The 18,465-nt window shown below is 36.3% G+C and overlaps 1 pseudogene; it reads left to right on the top strand.

The window, feature by feature from the left end:
• The first annotated feature begins 4,775 nt into the window (after window positions 1–4,775).
• On the top strand, window positions 4,776–5,668 carry LOC117695384 (glyceraldehyde-3-phosphate dehydrogenase pseudogene; annotated as a pseudogene).
• The last annotated feature ends 12,797 nt before the right edge of the window (window positions 5,669–18,465 follow it).

An 18,465-nucleotide genomic window follows, 5' to 3' on the forward strand; every position in this document is an offset into this window, starting at 1 on the left:
AGAATAACATTATTGAAAAACATATGGAAGTTATTATTAATAGCTCTTCAATATGAAGTTAGCTGTTAGAATTCTATAAACATATGTGTCAACTGACCTCTTGTTCCTTCCAGGAGTGGAACCTCAAATGTATGCATGTGATGAATGTATCCCTTTCTTCTTGAAGTTAAAGGCAAAATGATCACAATAAAAATTTTAACATAAAACTGTGAGACACAAAGTAGATACTTTTTTCTCAATATTGATTTACTCATGTATAAAAAAGTGGTTGTAATTTATGATTTTCTGGATCATCATGAAAAAGAATCATGGAACACAGTAAAAATCATATTTAGTGATTGGTGACAACATTCTGACAGAAAGCATTATCATTGTTTAGAAAGACTAATGCATTTATTTAAATAAAGTCCATAACAACCTCCATGCTATGTAATACAGCAGTATAAAAGAATTTGCTTCTTTACCTGTGATGTGAGTGAAATTTTTCTGGGGTAAAATAAGAAAGAAAGAGATCAGATAATCCAAAATTACACAAGCTTAAATATGAAGAAATAGTTGAATTTGTGACCGCCAATGTTCACTATCAGGTTCACCAGAAAAAGATGGCAGGAATCTTGAAGGCAGTGATATCTAAAGAATGATGAAGTGCTTAACAATTATACCAGTCAAAAGCCAGGCTGACTTTTGCAAATATCTGAGTAGTTATGTGATTAGAACATCTGATTAATACTAGTGTCTCTTGTTTGTTATATTTTATTTCTCTAAATAGTTTGCTATAAAGAGAAATTCACAGCAAAAATTTAAAAAATTGTGTGGCCCCTTTTGCTCTTCAATGTAGTAATAATTAATGAAGAAAAAAATTCATTGAAATATAAATTTAAGTATGTAAGTAAATGTTGTGTGCTTAATTCACATTATCTATTTACCTGAAAAAAATGCAGACTGTGACCTTTCATATTTCCACATAGAGCTATGAACTTCAGGGGTAAAACGAGCCATGGTCACAATCCTGTAGGTTATTCTACACTATAGTTCAAGCACAATTTTTGAGTGTACTCAAATATTTGCTTATTTCTCATTAAAATGTAGTTTATATAACTATTTTATTCCAACTATATTGCAACACATTTGGCAAAGTTTATATCTAATACAGGCTGAAGTCAGCTGTGTGCTACTTCTTAGATTCACCATTCAGCATGTTAATTTTTACTGAGATGGACATATCATCCAATAGTCATCACAATTACTGTTTCTGAGTCATTGGTCAGGAAGTAGTCTATTTGGCAAAATAGTTTAGCATTTAGTTGAATGAACACTAGCATATGAGTACATCTCATGAGTCAATAAAATCTAACAGTAGAATGTAACTGGTACTATTTGTGAAATAAGTCCTGAAGCATATAGGAGACAAGACAAGATGATTGTATTTGAGAACGTTTATAAACTGATAAATATAAATGGTATGGCATGACACAGGTACAGAGAAATAGTTATTTAAATTCACAGTTATAACATGAACTGTGGAGAAATATAAATAATCAAGAACTAATAAGTCCCAAGAGTTTCAAAGTGACACCTAAAAGAAAATGTACATGTGAGAGAACTAGAAAGAACAGTTTACAAAGTCTGATCAATTTAATAATATATGAACAAAATCAATAAATTTCCCATTTTGATTGGAGCTTAATAAATATGTTCTGGGAAAAGCAGGTAATCAGGTATCTAAAGGAAATTTATAGAAATGTTCAATATATGATTTATATCATGGAATCAAGCCATGATGTGTGGATAAGTACAGTTTACAGATATAGAGATGATAATGTAAGGGTATGAGGCTGAATTCAACTGTTTAAAGAAGTAATTTCAAAGGTATGAACGGAATCTTTATTAAATGTTGCCATTTACAGCAAAATGGAGGAAAAACTTTAAAAACAACAGATTAAAATTAAAAGTCATCAGAGAAGTAGAACAAAAAAAAAAAAAAAAAAAAAACAAACAATAACATGTCTTAGAAAAGGAAGAAACAAGAAAACTTCCTAACTCAAATCTGTATGTCAGTCACAACTTCCAAATGCTTCCAATAATTTGAGACAGAGCATCAAAATACTTACAGAATTATGTATTAAGAAATCACAGTTAAGGGAACAGAAAGTGGGATATGAGGGCTTCAATCATAATGTAAAGTAAATAAACAAATTAATGAAAGAAAAAAGAACAGAAAAATAAGAAAGAAATCACAGAGCCATCAGAATTGACCAGTGGATTATCATACTTGCAGCAAAGTCTTATGACCCCAGGACCCATCTGATAGAAGGAATGAACCAACTCCAAAAAGCTGTCCTCTGATATGTACACACAAGCCCTGGGCACTCATACATCACACACACACACACACACACACACACACACACACCCCACAAATATATTTTTAAAAGATATTGCAGTCGGTTGTGTTGACACACCTTTGATCCCAACAATCAGGAGGCAAAGTCAGGCAGATCTCTGAATTTGATGCCGGACTGGTCTACAGAGTGACTTCCAAGAGAGGCAGGCCTAAAGAGGGAAACACTGTCTTGAAAATCTAAAACCAAACCAAACAACAACAACAACAAAAAACAAATAAAACCAAAGTGGAGGGAAACATAGCTTTGTATCATCATGCATGTGGAAATTCCAGTACTTGGGATGTAGAGGGAGGAAAATCAGGAAGTTTAATACAGTTTCCTATTTAATTTTGAGATTATAATATAATTACAACATTTTCCCTCGATTTTCTCCCTTCAGTACCTCCAATACAATCTTCCCTACTCTCCTTTAAATTCATGGTCTCATTTTTTTAACAAGTTGTTATTCCTTGCATATATGTGCATGTGTATACACATATATTCCTAGTTATTACATCTTTGCCATATAATATTCCTTGTATGTAAGTTTTCAAACCCAGTTTCTTAATTATATTTTAAATTTAAGGATAGGGTTCTTAAGACCCTATTTTAAAACATGAAAACAAAAATGAAACCAGCACTAAAAGGCAGAAAAATCACAATGAGTCTGAGGACAGGTTACAATAGGGAAATGCTCTGCCTCCCACCTAGCCTTAAAAACAAAAACAAACAAACAAACAAAAAGGAAACCAGAACTTAAGATGAATAGAAAGGAAAGGGATATATTATGCCAATCTCTTCAAATCCATGTATGGTTTTACTCTCCTTTTGCCTGGACAACCCAAATGCAAAATTACAGAAGCAAGTAACTCTTACATCACAAACTGACATTCTGTGTGTAGTGAAGAAGTTCCATGTTGCCCTGCTTTGTCTCATCTGAGACATAAGGTATATGTATACCATATATACACTATATGCACTACCTGACTGTCAGTTACTTGGTAGTTATCTTGGTTGTCTGACTGTTACAGTGTTGCACTGTGCTTGTGCTCAAGTGATCCTTGTTTTATTTAGTGATGTTTTTAAATTCTGAATGTACCAAGCAGAACAATTATAAATATGCAAAATCAAAGGATAGAATGCATCTACTAAATAACAAGAGAAAGTATTTATACATGTAAACTAATTTGAATTATGGAACTTTAGTAAGGGGTTTGGTTGGGAAATATTTGTTTAATATGAGAACATCAGGTATGAAGATTTGAAAGAGGCTTGGAGTGACACTGAAGATGTAGTAGCAATTAACTTGAAAAAATAAGCAGTCACAGAGTAGAAGTTAGAGAAAACACAAATAATTTCATTTTTAAATAAATTCAAAGAAACATATTATACAAAGTCAGAGGGAAAGTAGCTAATGTGTGTGTGTGTGTGTGTGTGTGTGTGTGTGTAGAAAAAGCAATTTGACTGTGTTAAGACTATCCATGACTTCTGTACTTCGATAAGATTTTCAAAATTTCTAAGAGAAACACCATATCTAACCAATTTTCTAGAGGAGACTTGACTTTTGTGAATTGTAGCTAAACTCCTAACAGTGTTTTTAAATCAATACATTTGTTAACACTGAGCAATAAGGCTTTCAAATGGAAGAGAAGAATCTTATTGACTACCTTTTGTGTTACCTGCTGAGGGGGCAAGCCAAATCAATTTCAGAAAGTACAAGGTCAATGCAGTAATTATTAAGAGAATGTGTCTATGCTGAAATGTCCCACTGGGAAAAATAAACCTTTTTAAAGAGATGGAAAAAGTGAGAAGAAAGAAAAATTCACATCAGCTGTAATGTCATGAAACAAAATTCAACCTACTTGCAGGGCTGAGGCAGGCAAATACTTTGAACTCAGAAGTTCAAAAACAATGAGTTCTTAGCAACAAAGCTAGAGACAATTAATCAAGAAAACAGACAACCAAACAACAAAGAAGTACAAAGCACACTTTGCTTTATGTAGAAATATAGTTAAACTGTAGAACTATGTGATGTTGTCTTTATTTCTAGTTCAGAGCAGAAGTCAATATGAAAATAAGGAGATAAGCCATTAAGAGCAGTCTTTTCCTTAAGCCAAATATTATATGTTATTGACTACAAAGGCATTTGTGACAACTATAAGAGTTATAATTCTGTTTGACTCAAGTTTCAACCATTATTACATATTTAGAACGATATGCCTATAATTTCTAAACAAGTATTTTTATAGAACATTCAAAAAAGTTCCTAAGTTTAGACCTAAATACTTCCAGATTCCTGTGCTGTAAAGTATTTACTAGGCTCTCTGCTCCTCCCTGTTCCAGAGATCACTGCATCTTCTTGTGCAGTGCCAGCCCCGTTCCTTAGACAAAATGGTGAAGGTCCATGTGAACAGATTTGGCTGTATTGGGCTCCTGGTTACCAGGGCTGTCTTCAGCTTTGCATCTGGCAAATTGGAGATTGTTGCCATCAATGACTCCTTCATTGACTTTGACCACATGTTTTACCTGTTCCAATATGACTCCACCCATGGCAACTTTAAAGGAACAGTCAAGGCTGAAAATGGGGAGCTCATCATCAATGGGAAGCTCATCACCATCTTCCGGGAGCATGATCCCAGAACCATAAAATGGGGTGATGCTGGTGTTCACATCACATGTTTGTGATGGGGATAAACCATGAGAAATATGACAACTCTCTCAAGATGGCTAGCAATGCATCCTGCACCACCAACAGCTTAGGCCCCTGGCCAAGGTCATCCATAACAACTTTGGCATCGTGGAAGGGTTCATGACCATGGTCCATGTCATCACTGCCACTCAGAAGACTGGATGGAAAGCTGTGGAGTGATGGTCATGGGGCTGGCTAGAACATCATCCCTGCATCCACTGGTACTTCCAAGGCTGTGGGCAAGGTCATCCCAGACCTGAACAGGAAGCTCACTGGCATAGCCTTCTGTGTTCCTACCCCCAATATGTCCATTGTGGATCTGACATGCCACCTGGAGAAATCTGCCAAGTATGATGACATCAAGAATGTGGTGAAGTAGGCATATGAGGGCCCACTGAAGGGCATACTGGGCTACACTAAGGACCAGGCTGTCTCCTGAAACTTCAACAGCAACTCCTACTCTTTCACCTTTGATGCTGGGGCTGGCATTGCTCTCAATGACAACTTTATAAAGCTCATTTCCTGGTATGACAATGAATACTGCTAGAGCAACAGGGCCGTGAACCTCATGGCCTACAAGGCCTCCAAGGAGTAAGAAACCCTGGACCACCCACCCCAGCAAGGACACAGAGAGCAAGAGAGATGCCCTCGGTTGCTGAGGAGTCCCTGTCCCCAACACTGAGCATCTCCCCACAATTTCCTTCCTGGACCCCCAATACAACAGAAGGGGCCTAGGGAGAACTTCCTATTCTCTGAAATACCATCAATAAACATTTGCTGCACACACCCAAAAAAATTTCAAAAAATTTAAAAAGAGTATTTACTAGTTTTAAACAGCAGAATCATGCTGGAAGAGAGAAATTATTAAATTTAAATTTTTCTTATATCTATGTTAGTATTTTGACAAATCATTGCTATTCTCTATTTTGAATTGCAGGTATCTGTAGTCAAATTCAAATTATTAATGCATTTTTTACTTGTTGATAAATCCCCCAAATGTATCCAACAGTTCATGAGTAACGTTAAGCTTCCTATCTATCATATGAGGAACCAGTTACAGTTAAAGTGTCTGATTCTATGTAAATGAGATGGATCAGGGGGTAAAGGTAAAAGTGTGGTGATATGAGTTTAGTTTCTGGAGCTCATACAAAGGTAAAAACAGAGAAGAGACTCCACAAAGTGATCCTTAGAACTCTACCCATTGGCCATCTATAACATAAGCACTCATAATCCATCCACAAACATAAACACACACACACACACACACACACACACACACACACACAGAGTAATACATTTTAAAAATAAAAATCACTAATTTTCATTCTATGTTTATTCTGTAACAAAATCCCAATTTAGCCAAAATATCTGAGTCTCTTGATACTTCAAAATCATATTTAACCCCTTTATCCCTGCAAAGATATAAAAACATGCATTTTCTTATTAATCTATCAGTGACAATACTTCAAAACATTTTAAAACAAAAGGAAATTTGCACAAAATTGACCCTATTATGTTACAGGATATATTTTGTAGCCAATTTTAGGTGGCATGGAATATTCAGTCTTTTTTTTTTTTTTTTTTTTGGTCTTAACTTTATACCCGCTGAGTACAAAACATAAATGTTTGAAATTGTCTTGGGTCTCAGGGGAATACTGAAAACCCCGTTGGACATCATATATCTCAATAGACAATGTTTATTATTCCTAAACTGACAGGTTAATAGATTAAAATGGAAACTAAATTAGCTATGGAGATGATCTAATCTTTGTAATGTCCTATGTTAGCCTGGTTTTTCATTATAAAACTCTAGAACACATCATTGATTTGAATCCAGTTCCAAGGTGCATTTTTCTAAATGATAGAGTGCAAATGTCATACAAATCTTATGTAATTTACAGATCATTGCTTTTGATAAATGAAATACAAGTTAAAAGCCTTGTCCTGCAAAATATTTTTCGTAGTCCTTGTAATAGATGAAGGTGGCCAAGCTGAATTACTTCAGCTCTCCAGTTAAATGTGCTCAGAATTAGAAGCATATTCGGGTAGACCTCTTCTCTCCGTGATGTCACATTTTGAGTCAACAAAATACATGGTTACACAACAAAATGTATCCTCGGCTGACTCATTTATGGTGACTATTATGATTGCACATGTTGATCCCAATCCAAAAAGTAATACCTGCAATTTACTAAAATCTCTGTATTATGTTCATGCACAATGAACTTCAAGAGCCAATTATTTTAGTTTTATGAAACAGATACAATGCTAAATTTACTTTTCCTTTATTTTACTTTTTATTCTTCCTTGTGATATTTTGTAAATCTATAAAACATATAGAAAGTTTAAATTGAGGTAAGCATATTTTTTTTTAAAGATTTATTACTTACTTGTAAAATATTCCAGTCCTGGACTGGGGAGCAGAGACTTAGAGAATAGGCAACCAATGACTAGCCCAAATTGAGACCTAGCCCACTGGCAAAAATCCTGACACTATTAATGTTTGTTATGCTTGTAGACAGGAACCTAGCAAAGCTGTCCTCTGAGAGGCTCTACCCAGCAGCCAATGTAAAGAGATCCAGAGACCCATAGCCAAACATTAGGGAGAATTCTTTGGGAGTCTTGTGGAAGAGGGGGAGGAAGCATTAAGTTCCAGGAGGGACTAGGATCTCTGCAGAAAGACCAACATAAGTCAACTAACCTGAATACTTGGGAGACTTTCAGAAACTGAACCATCAACCAAAATACCATGTATGGGCTGGACCTAGGTCCTCCACACATATGTAGCAGATATACAGCTTGGTCTTCAGGGGGATTCCCCAACAACCAGTGCAGGGGCTATCCCTAAACCTTTTGCCTGTCTGTAGAATCTGTTCCCCAGCTGGACTGCCTTGTCTGACCTCAGTGAGAGAGGATGTGCCTATCCCTGCAGAGATTTTATGTGCAAGGCTGGGAGGGCGGGGGGGGGGGGGGAATAGCAGGGGGTATGGTCTCTGACTTGTCAGAGGAGAAAGGGAGGGGGATGGTGAGAGGGACTGTGTGAGGGGAAAGAGGGAGGGGCCTGCAATCAGAATTTAAAGTGATAAATTAATTGAAAAAAAAAAAACCTGATTCACCAATCAAAGAGCAAACATTAGCTGGACCTACACTTGAGTCACATATGTTGCAAAACAGAACTTGGTCTTCATGTGGGTCCCCCAACAACGGAGTGGGAGCTGTTCATGACTCTGCCTGGGCATCCTGTTCCCTTAATTGGGCTGTTTTGGGAGAGGATGTACCTAGTCCTGCAGTGACTTGAGGTGCCAGGGTGGGTTGGTATTAAGGGGACCCTCCCCCTTCTCAGACGGGGTGTGGGGGAAGGGCTATGTGAGTGGGGACTGGGAGGAGTGGGGGCTACTATCAGGATGTAAAATGAATAAGTAAATAAATTCATAGCCAAGGTGACACTTTTTGAAGTCCCCAGTTTCCTTATCCATAAGTGAAATCCAAATTAAAATTAATTTAATATCCCTCCTCAGGCAGTCTACATGACTATTTTCGAGAACACAAATCACAAAAAATGTTAGCACAGATGTGGTGAAATGGGAATTCTTATATGTTGTTGGCTGGGGTGTAAACTAGTGTAGCCACCGTGGAAATCAGTTTGAAGATCTCTCAGAAACTAGAAGTAGTACAGTCATGTGACCCAGCTACACTATCTCTGGCCATATATTTAATGGGGTTAATATTTTATTGCAAAGATACTTACATATCCATGTTCAATGTTGCTCTATTCAAAAAAGCTAGAAAATGGAATTATCAGTTGCCATCAACAGAGGAAGAAAGATGTGGTATATATACACAATGGACTATTACTCAGTTGGAAAGAAAAATGAAGTATTAAAAATTTAAGGTAAACTGTTGGAACTTGGAAAAAACATCCTTGGGGACCCCACTCAGTCCCAGAAATTCTAACACTGTGTTTTGTCTATCATTTGCAGATACTAGCTCCAAGTCTTTTATTTAGTGTGTACAATTGCAAACCAGAAAGCTAGAAAGGGGGACTTTGGTGGGCAAAGGACAATAGTTGAATATAAGAAAAATGAAAGTGCAAGCATGACATTCTGAGGACAGAAAGGCTTAGGTGGGGAGGCCACAGAAGTATGGGGGAAATTTTGTATGAAGGAAAAGAATAAACTGAAGAAAAATGTATGAAACCCCTGTTAAATACTACAGTCTCACAATCCAATGTAAAAAACAATAATTGGAAGGAAAGTAGAACATATGTAAAATGAAAGAAAACATGGCATTCCTAGGAGTTAAGGGATTAACTTGAAGTGGCTGGATGAAGTAGAGGAGATAATAGTGGCTGGGTTAGTAAGAAGTTACAAAAAGCCTTATTAAACACCCCTAGGTAGCAAGCTATTTTAAATAAAACTTTAAAAAAAGAGTTTGAATATTCCATTTTGTAACTGTACCATATTTTCTGTCCCACAACTGAAGAAAATGTGGTATATCAACACGATGGAATACTATTCAGCTATTGAAAATGATGGCATCATCAGGTTTGCAGGCAAATGGATGGAACTAGAGAATATCATCCTGAGTGAGGTAACCCAGACCCAAAAGGATACACATGGTATATACTCACTAATAAGTGGATATTAGCCAAAATATACAGAATAACTGGGATATAACCCACAGAATTTAAGAAGCAGAAAGGCCAAGTAAAGATGCTTCAACCCGACTTATTAGGGGGAAGAAAATAATCATGGGAAGCAGAGGGAAGAAATGAGGAGGGGAAGGGAACAGGATCAGGTATGAGGTGGGACAGGAAAAAAAACTAGAGGGACAGCAGAATGAATGGCAATATTCAGCCTCAGAAGGTGGGAGTTAGAGAGACCCTCCAGAAAATACCAGAGACCTGGGAAGTGAGAGACTCTCAGGACTCAATGGGAGTGACCTTAGATGAAGTGCTCCACAGTGGGGAGAGGAAACGGGAAGAGTCCACCTTCAATAGATAGACAGGGTGTCAAGAGGAGGGACGGTATTACCAACCCACACTCAAAATATCTGACCCAGAAGGGTTTATGTCTAAAAGAACTACAGGAACAAAAATGAAGAAGAGACTGAGAGAAAGGCAGTCCAATAACCAGCCCAACTTGTGATCCATCTCATGGGGAGATGCCAAAGCCTGACACCATTACTGATGCTATGGTATGCTTACAGACAGGAGTTTAGCATGGCTGTCTTCTGAGAGGCCCAACCAGCATCTGCTTGAAACAGAAGCAAATACTTAGACCCAACCATTGGATTGAAGTCATGGACCCCTATGGTTGAATTAAGGAAAGGAAGGAAGAAACAGAAGAAGAGGGTGACCCTATAGGAAAACCAGCAGTCTCAATAACACAGGCTCCTGAGACACTGAACCACAAACAGCATACACTAGCTGGTCCAAGCCCCCAACACATATATAGCAGAGGACTGACTGGTCTGGCCTCAGTAGGAGAAGATGGGCTGAATCCTCAAGAAACTTGAGGCCCCATGGATGGGGAAGCCTGGGGGTGGGGGAGTATCCTCTTGGAGATGGGGGGAGGAATGGGATGAGGAACTGTGGGAGGAGAGAGGAATGATGTCAGAGCAATGACAGAATTGTAAATTAAAAAAAAAAAACCTGTTTGAATGTGGTTCTTTCAGAAGACATGGGTCATTACATGAAAATCACAGTACAAAATGTCTCCATAAATTTATTGGTCATGGAGGCCCCAGATATCTTCAAAACAGCACAGGCTATAGTTATTGCCCTTGGTTACCCATCATAGTTATATGATAATATCCTGTCTTAGAAAACATCACACACTTTCACCACAGGACACAGAGAACTCAAACTGATCCAGAAACTTTCTGCCTGCTTCCTAGTGTTCATGATGATAGAAGGTAAATACTCAGCACGGACTATTCATGCTCACACTGAAATGTCAGACAAGTTGTTCTCCCTAGCGCAATATTTGGCAACTTTTAAGAAGTAAATGACTGCTTTCTGTTTATATTTTTGGCCTGATCTATATAAGAAGGAATTTCTTGATTGGTACTGTAATCATGGGCAAAAGCCCATGGCTGGAGAGCTGATATACCCAGCGATAGAACCTAATGGTATTTTGATGAATGGTCATGCAATCAAACTGCCTTCTGAATATTTACATTTGTATCTGTATATCTTGTCTACACTCGACCTTGGACAGAAAGCGTCTTTTTGCTGTGAACAGAAGACAAGCACCAAAGTACTGAGAATAACATTCTTAGAAATTATGCCTAAATGGAGCATTTGTATTAAGTCTCGTGTTGCCAAAGCTCAGGAAACAGTATGGAAGAGGATTTGTATAGAGCTAGAACATGAAAAGTGTTGTTAAATGATGCCTTCTAGACATGGCAGCATTATTATATGTAGGAATTCACAGCAGTTGTAGCTACATGCACAAGATATGTACAAGATCAAGCCAGCAAAATCTTAGCACAGATGAGGTAGATAATCTCCAGGCACCATACCAGTCAGAGAAGCTGTTGGAAGTTAGTTGTCAGTGGTGGAGAATAATTGTTGTTTTGTTGTTGTCATTACTGTTTGTTTGTTTGTTTGAGGATGTAGCTATATGTAGATTTCCATGCTGTCAGACTAGAAAAGAAATTCTTAATCTTACTCACCTGATAACTTTTCAAGGTACAACAGTAACTGGCCAGATAATGTAAGTCTACTGATAAAACAGAGGCATGAGTATTATGGGAGTAACCAACTGATTTCTGTTTGAATTAAATGCACATTCCATGAGATGAGATCCATACTAGGCAAGAACCTGTTTCTAGATAGATCATAGGCTCTAGGGGAGAACTCAATATAAATATTCTGCTACAATCTAAATTGACTTTTAATGAATTATTGTTCTAACCATAGATTAAATTATCACTCCATCCTCATCAGAGAGGCTTCTTTTGCAAAAGGTACAAGTAAACACAGAGATATCCAAATATTAAATGTGCAGAGAACAAAACCCTGGAGTTTTCAGACTGAAATTGGACATGAGCATCATATTCTTGCCTGAAGGTTTCAGAGATTTGCAGAAAAAAGGCCAAAAGATTGTTAGAGCCAGAGATGGTGGATAACAATGAGAAACACTGTTTTACATAAACAACAGACCTGGTACACATATTAACTCACATTAACTCACAGAAGTTATGAAAGCATGCACAAGACCTGAACTCACTCTAGCTAGACAAAATCCCAACACAGAGGTAGAGAAGGCAGACATAGAATCTGACTGCTAGCTGAAGTAAATAGCTGTTTAGAGAGAGAAAGGGAGTTGGAGGATCTGAGGTTTTATTGTTACTGTTTGTTTCTTTTTTGGTTTGTTTTTTGTAATGATGTGATTCGTGGCAGAGTGTACAAAGATCAGAGCAGGCCACAATCCCAAAACTTGCTGGGAAAAGCATACTGGAGTTAATGGGGAGAGAAATAAATTCACAAGTTTGGGTGGGAAAGGGTAAGAATGTTGAGAGGGTGGTGAGAAAAAAGTTGATGGATATAAATTTGTTCAAAGTACATTGTATTCACAGTCTTAAAGAATAAATAAAAATATTGTTAAAGAGTTGGACATACTATATTACAGTGATTCTGACCAAGTAGTGTTTTCAAACTGACTGTTTAAAATAATAAGAGAATCTGATGAATCAATTCCTTCATCACTTATCCATCACTGTGATGCTTGAGATTTACTATGATCCCAAAGGTGCTACAAGTAGATCATGAGGTGACTTCTCAGTAATTAATACAAATTGTGTTCAGTGCTGCCTTACAGTGAAATCTCATTTTGTTGAAAAGAGGTAATCCATATCAAGTAAGTATGGTTATTGTCAGCTAAACAGAAGAGCAAATGAACTGAATCATCCAATTAACTATTCTGACAAATGAAGATATATGTGGCTCAAATAAAGGTAATTAATTAGCTGATATTAGAGAATCACATGAAGTGATTGGCTTTACTGTACTATAAATGAGTATTTAATGCTTTTAGAAGTAATTCCTGTCCCCATTTCCTAGATATCTTAACAAAGTTCTATGGTATTTCCCTATTACTTAACTCAATTAAAGTCCATGGGGGATATTCTGTTCTCTATTTGAATAATATTATATATTAAGACAAAATTTTAAATAAAATTATCACTTTCATTTCTATAATTTTTCCTGCAGTCTTCAGCATCTACCAACACCAATAAAGTAAGAAAATAAAATTCTTGTCTTTAATATATATCTAGATATTAAGGTTAAGATATATAACAGTGTCTTAAAGTCAACAGTTATGATTATGTCCAGAAATCTAAATAAATGAGCAGCAGGTAAATTAAGTATAGAATTCAGCTTGATTACAAAAGAAAATAATTAGAAAAAAATTGTCAAAAATTACAACTCAGGGAAATATCTTTTGTCATTGTCTCCAGAATTTAGAGGCAATCAAACTCTGATTGTTTTATTATGGAAATAGGTACATTTAGATTACTAGATTTTTTTAATGATCAAAAGTTTGTCTTCATTTAGATTTTAGTGACTCCTAAAAAATCAGCATCTCTTTCTATGATATAAAATATTAAGAAGTGCTGAACTGGTCTTACAATTAAGAACTAAATTTATTTTTACCTGAGGATGTATCTTAGGGATAGAGAGCTGTCTAGCACGTTTGAGATGATAAGTTCAATGTTTAGTACTGAAAACAAACAAAATAAACGAACCTAATATTTATTTTCAAATTATTTTTCATGTATACTAAGTTTTCATTTGTTATAATCTTCAACATAATTTGTACTTGGAGGTGGAGTATCTAGAATATAATCTCATTCTCAATGGAAGATGATAGAGTTGTCATGAAATTAGTGGGTTTTGTTTCATTTGTCTCAGTCTTTTTTCTTTCCCCTACCTCTTCTACACTCTGTATTTGATGAAGACAGCACAATGCTGATCATGTGTTAGCCATAATAAGGAAGCTAGTCCTTATTTGATCTTTTATTTTTCATCCTCTCTAATTGTAAAGCATAAATGGCTATTCTTTTAGATATCAGTTACTAATTAACTTTTAATTTTTTTTCATAATGCTAACTATATGCTAATACATAAATTTATTGTTTGAGTATATTTTCCCTAGAAAATATGTTGGTTGATGGGAATTCAAAGTAAACTTCACTTGTTAAACATAAATCTTTCCCTTTAGGAGTTTAGAAAAGAATAACCATGATAGGCCACAGCAGTTAGTGCAATGCCAGAAATTGGCAAAATGAGGTAGAGTATTCTATGAGAATTACTAGTGGGGCATTTGTACTATGCATAGTAATCCTCATTTCTGCATAGCATGGTACCCAAGTATTTATATGCTAACTTTGCTACAGAAAATGATGTCTTTGATATATATTTTAGAAGATTATATTTTATTTGCTTTCCTAACTCTTCTGTCAGAGTATTTCTTTACTTTTTACTTATTTTTATAAATTTAAAAAAATAAGCTATGCTATAATGTGAATGAGGCAATACTAAGTTTTAGTGCATTAAATTTACAATAGGTAGTTCAATATACATTTCTCTATTCTTGAGGTAAAATTCTAGTAACAAACAACTGTGAATTATTAAATATGTAAACCTAAGATTGTCATTTCTCCATTCTTGAGGTAAAATTCTAGAACAACTGTGAATCATTAAATATGTAAACCTAAGATTGTCATCTGTAGGTTATTCTTCCAATAAAATAAAATAGCAGTATTGTGAGGTATGTAACCAGTTGATGTTTCTAGACTTATGTGCCATTAGTTACTTGAAAATCCTTTCTGGTCTGTTTAGATAATAGAAAAAAAAGAATGTGGATAAGATATGCTTATACACATTACTCTTATTTTCTCCACTGTTTATCAGCAAGATACGGTGTCAGTTGGGTTTGCAGGTTTATCAGTCACTTGCAGCACTGCTTATATTATGTGGGCTTCTTAAAACCCATGTCATGGAACCAATCTAATTTTCTGCTCAAGAGCACTGTTTAATTTACATTCACCATGGTCCGTTGTTTGAGATTTAGGCTCTTTCAAAAATAGTCTTAGCTGAACACTTCCTGAGGCAAGTTATAAATTCAGGTGGCAGAATATCAGTGAGGAAATTTAGAAAAGTGCCTATTGTATAATTAATCCCACTATGAAAATGAGCTCTTGAGTAGAAGTTATAGAAAGGTAACATTTGGTTCAAAAAATAAGATAGTTTAATAATTTTAATTGTTTTAAATTGGCAAAAAGTACTTTAAAAGTCCTCTCAGTAATGACCAGTGCTAAATGTCTAGACACAGTTTCAACATAGGGAAATGATGCAAGACTGAAGGGCTGAAGGGCTGATGTAAAGTAGTGACTGTAAAATGACATCTTAGGATGTACCACATACTCAATGAATTCCAGCATAGGGTTAGGAGAATAAATATTTTCCACAAGCTAAAAGCTAACAAAGTTTGTATTGGTGCACAGTTGACTCTATTCATATTTGGTACTTTGGGACACAGTGGTTAAGAGTGTCCAATGTTCTTGCAGTAGATCCAATTTTGGTTTCTATTACCCATGTCAAGTGGTTCACAACCATCTGTACCTTCAGATTCCTGGTATTTAATGCCCTCTTCCTGCTTCTGTAAGCATCTGAACACACCTGGCATATACTCACACAGACATACCATATACACACACCCACAAATTAAACATTTAAAACACTTTTTAAAAATCTTATATTTACTTTTAAACATGTTTCAAGGTTCTCATCTATACTTAGGAAGTACATGCATATATATGGACATGTTTACATATGTACTTAAACATCTATTTTTTATCATAGCCTATGAAGGAGTAAGTGACTTAGCCTTTAACCACTTACTTAACATTAACATTGGAGATAGGGTGTAGGCACTCTACTAAAACAAACAATGGGGCTTTCTGAGGGATGAATATGTACTTTCAGGATTCTGTTGATACCTGACTCATGTCTTAAAAACATAAAAGTGAAAACCTGTGTCATGGATGTAGGTAGGAATATGAAATAGCCACAGATATTTAGAAATATCTTATACCTTGAGAAACTGACCACACACACACACACACACACACACACACACACACACACACTGGGTCTCACCAAATTTCTCATAGGCTCAATATTGATCCCATGAAAAGAAACTAACTTGAGACTTATGGGAAGAGGCATCTTGACCCAAAATATAAAGGTTAGCCATTACTTCTAAGTTTATATTTTTAAAAAATACACTATGACTTAAGAAGTTTTAACTTTGAGCAGTCAAGCTATGGTTTCTTGGTCATATATTTTACATGTTCCCTTTTTGCAGTTTCTAGTAGACCTTGAATCTGTACTTCAGTACAACTTATAGATATGAGCAAATGCTTAGCCATTGACTCTGAAAACCTTGCTTCTTTCCAAGGTTTGCACCATTCTCCTTTGATAGCAATTGCATGTGCATCCGATCTCTTCCTTGTACCCAATAGGTAGTTCATTCTGTTTTCTTTCATTTTATTCTAGGGTTGCAAAATAGTTTTCCCACAGCCCTCATCCACATTTCAATTTGTTTCATTTTTCTTTATGTTCAAATGTTGCTAGATTCACTCAGAATTTCTTAGGCTTACTTGTTTCTCACTCTAGAAATATTGGTTAATTTTATGTGTTTGTTTCAGTTCCAAATTCTTTCATGATTTTTTTGCATTTTCATTGAATATAGTATTTTTACTATTCAGTTATATCATTTCCCCCCTTACCTGTCTTACCTCCAACACCTCCATTTCTCCTCCCTTCAACTCCTCCTATATATGAGCTCCTCACACTTCCTCTAAAATGTATGGTCTCTTGGACATTTATTGTTACATAGGTAAATAGATTACAGATAGATGGTAGATAGTAGATGCTAGCTAGCTAGGTAGATAATACATAGCTAGCTAGATAAATAGATTGAAACATAAATATGTAATATGACGTGACAAGTTCACATACTGTGGCTTGAGTGTATATGATTTCAGGGTTGATCACTGTGGATTAGTTAATTAGGGGATGTTTAGAGGGGCTCCTTCTTCCTCTCTCAGCACACATTAGTTGCCTGTAGTTCTTTATCTAAGAACTGAACAATATAACATTTCCACCTTTAGCATTAGCATCTGTATTTATATTAACATAGTACAGTCCTTACTTAAACATTTTTCAGTTTTCAGATTATATCTTAAAAGGAAACATCTATCTCATATGTGAATGTGTTGATGTGATAAAATTTTGTTTCTTATAAGATTTTTAACTTTGGCAATTTTTTACTGCTTATTCATGATAATATTTGAGAAATAGTTGAGATTACTTGAGGCTTTAGAATTCTCTATGCTCTAGGCGCAGTTTAGATTTGCTTCTGGCAAGTATGTACACCAAGAGTAAATTATGGTATGATAAATTCAATTCATTTAACATTGGGCCTAGATTACTGTGCTGTCCAGTCTACTTCCCGTTCACTCTAGCCCTGGGCATGTACAGGCAGAGATGTTTTAAATATTTTATTTTTTTTTTATTAAACTATTTTTTATTTACATTCCAAATGTTGCCCCATTTCTGGTACCCCACCCCAGACTTCTTTACCCAACCCCCTCCCCTTTGCTTATGAGAGGGTGCTCCCTCATGCACTCACCCACCCCCACTTTACTCCTGTCAGCATCCTGCTTCCCTGTGGCATCAATTGTCTACAGGATTAAGTGAATCCTCTACCATTGAGGCTAGACAAGGCAGTCCTCTACTATTTTTGTGCCAGAGGCCATGGACCAGCTCATGTGTGCTCTTTCTTTGGTGAATTAATCTCTGGGAGCTCTGATGTGTCTGGGTTAGTTGATGCTGTTGTTCTTCCTACGGCGTTGAAATCCCCTTCGGATCTTTCAGTCTTTCCCCTCATTCTTCCATAGGGGTCCCCAACCTCAGTACAATGGTTGGCTACAAGTATTTGCATCTGTCTCAGTCAGCTGCTGGTAGAACCTCTCAGAGGACAGCCATGAAATGGTCCTGTCTGCAAGTACAGCATAGCATCAGTAATATTGTCAGCACTTGGTGCATGCACATGTGATGGATCCCATGTTGGGCTGGTCCCTGGACAGTCTATCATTCAGTCTTTGCCACATTTTTGTCCCTGTATTTCCTTCAGACAGGAACGATTCTGGATCAAAAATTTTGAAGATAGGTAGGTGGCCCCATGCTTCAAATGGGGACCACCTATCTACTGGAGGTGGTCTCTTCAGATTCCATTTTCCCACTGTCGTGATTTTAGTTAAGGTTATCCCATTGAGTCCTAGGAGCCTCTGACGTCCCCGGTCTCTGGGACATTC

Source organism: Arvicanthis niloticus, chromosome X, assembly GCF_011762505.2.
Source record: "Arvicanthis niloticus isolate mArvNil1 chromosome X, mArvNil1.pat.X, whole genome shotgun sequence".
Classification (NCBI taxonomy): domain Eukaryota; kingdom Metazoa; phylum Chordata; class Mammalia; order Rodentia; family Muridae; genus Arvicanthis; species Arvicanthis niloticus.